Source organism: Equus przewalskii, chromosome X (genome assembly GCF_037783145.1).
Source record: "Equus przewalskii isolate Varuska chromosome X, EquPr2, whole genome shotgun sequence".
Taxonomy (NCBI): domain Eukaryota; kingdom Metazoa; phylum Chordata; class Mammalia; order Perissodactyla; family Equidae; genus Equus; species Equus przewalskii.
In genome coordinates, this window is record NC_091863.1 from 11,762,443 (window position 1) to 11,764,728 (window position 2,286).

At 48.3% G+C, this 2,286-nt stretch overlaps 1 protein-coding gene across 6 annotated transcripts in view; it reads right to left on the minus strand.

The window, feature by feature from the left end:
• CLTRN (collectrin, amino acid transport regulator) overlaps nt 1-2,286 on the minus strand; it is a 42,743-nt gene that overhangs the window by 40,321 nt on the left and 136 nt on the right. For 4 of the 6 annotated variants that reach the window (XM_070603765.1, XM_070603762.1, XM_070603766.1 and 1 more), the window contains exons 1-2: nt 1,468-1,759; nt 889-1,034 (exon numbers count right to left, since the gene is read on the minus strand). The gene's annotated coding sequence lies outside the window, so the exon portion shown is untranslated. Of the gene's footprint in view, nt 1-888; nt 1,035-1,467; nt 1,760-2,286 lie in introns of those variants that run through there. The other 2 variants (XM_070603767.1, XM_070603768.1) reach the window with 1 other exon arrangement.

Consider the following 2,286-nt stretch of genomic DNA (forward strand, 5'->3'; position numbering starts at 1 on the left):
GCCTTTCATCCATCCTTCACCCACAACAGACACTGTTAATCTATTACAGAACTTCTCTCTCCTGAGCATGAACTCAGCCACAAAACTTCCCAAGGCAGTTATTCAGTTGACATGTGAGTTGAAACTTACTTGCCATCATAGGGAATGATGATCTAAAGCCGCCCTGAATAAAGCCATACCACTGAAGCTCTGTGATCTTGAACGAACAAGAAAGTTTGGGCGGTTCATTGCACTGATTTAACGCACCGTGCTTTCTAATTGCGGCAACAGTTTACATCGAGGGGATCTGTATGAAACTCCTTATGACACTTTCCTGTTTAGTTCACAGTATCATCATGATGAGGAATCAGGATTTCCCTTCAGACTAAAAATCAAGAAAAACTGTGCTTCTCAAAAACAAACAAACAAATGGACCTGGAGGGCATTATGCTGAGTGAAATAAGTCAGAGAGAGACAAAATACTGGATGATCTCACTTATATGTGGAATCTAAAAAACAAACAAAAATAAAAACCAAACTCATAGATACAGAGAAGAGACTGGTGGTTGCCAGAAGCAGGGTGTGGGGGGTGGGCGAAATGTGTGAAGGTGGTCAAAAGGCATAAATTTCCAGTTATAATATAAATAAGTCAGGAGGATGTAATATACAGAATGGTGACTATAGTTAATAATACCATACTGCATATTTGAAAGCTGCTAAAAGAGTAGATCTTAAACGTTCTCAACACAAGAAAAAAAATTATATGTGTGGTGATGGATGTTAACTAGACTCATTGTGGTGATCGTTTCGCAATATATACACATATTGAGTCATTATTTTGTACACCTGAAACTAATATATGTCAATTATACTTGAATTTAAAAAAAAGAGAGAGAGACCAGCACTTACCAAGTCCTTTTGCACCTATTAGCCAACCTCCTTACTACACCTTCCTTACTTTCTCATCAGTTTTCGTCTCATCCAAACCTAAGGTGGGAAACTTCAGGCTGTAAGCTCCTTGAGGTTTGTCTTATTTGTCGTTGGAACATAGTACTCTATAAACAAGATTTAAACGAATGAATGACTGAATGGCTAATGGAAAATGCCCTTCTCCAAGGTGTGCCCGTTTAGAGATTTATGGATAGAAAAAAAACCTGGTAATAACCTTTTCACTTTTTTCTTGTGGACTCAGAATTGTAAATGGAGGGAATAAAGATTAATCTTAAAGCAGGTCCGGGGCCCAGGTCCCCTCCCACCCCACCGCCAACAGACGTCGAACCCTGTTCCTCCCCTATGAGGGTCTAAGTGTGGTGTTGCCTCCACAGGCCCAAGACAGCAAGAGGGCACTAGGTGCCTAGGGAAAGTCATCGGGAGGAGACATCAGGAAGCAGAGGAGTGTGCTAACGCCATGCATCCGCCTAGCACTTAAGATCTGCTGGGGGGCTGGTAGGAACACAGTTCCAGTCGGTCCCCGGTTATGTTTCCTACCCGGTTTCTGCTCATGGAGTTGTGGGGTTTGGAGCTGGGAGAAATATGAAGAAAGTCAATTTTTAGACCGGGATCAGGTATCCGCAGGCCCGTTTCACTCTACAAATGCCGCTGAAGTCTAGCTCTGAGACCTGGACGGTTTTCTTCAGAAACTTGTGGGCCCCTCCCATTCCTCCGTGGCTTCCCAGGACTAGGCTCCACCAGCAGGGGGAGATAAAGCGCCGCGCACCCAGCCAGAGTAGAAGTGAAACCGAACAGCCTGGGAACTCAGGGAGTGGCCAGGACGGAACGCGGGGAAATGCGCATGCGCGGGACAAGCCTGGCCAATGTATAACGCATGGTCGTGCCGCGTGGCAAGGGCAGAGCGCCGGGATTGGCCAAGAAGGAGGGGCGGGGAGCGCAAGAAGAATTGTGACCCGCGCCTGAGGGGCGGGGCCTGGACACCGTGGGAAACCACGCCGGCGACGGCACTGTTGGGAGGGGCATGACCTGAAGACGTGGGACTTAGTTGTTGCGTGAAGGGCGTGGCGTGGCGTGGCGGCTCGTCAGGGCGTGACAAAACTGGTCGAGATTGTGGGAGGGGTGAGATCAGGCAGAGGGCAGCAGAGGAATTACTAGAGTGGAAAGTAGGGAAATGGGCTCAGGGAGGGACGTGGGGTCAACAGAATGAGCGTGACCGGCGTGGTTAACAGGGATGTGAAAGGACGCAGGGCAGGGGCGGGGCCACCGACGGAGACGCCGGGTCATGGAATGGCATGCGGGATGCTCATGACGAAACAGGAATAAAGGCTGTCGTGTGGGCGGAGCGCAGGGACGTAC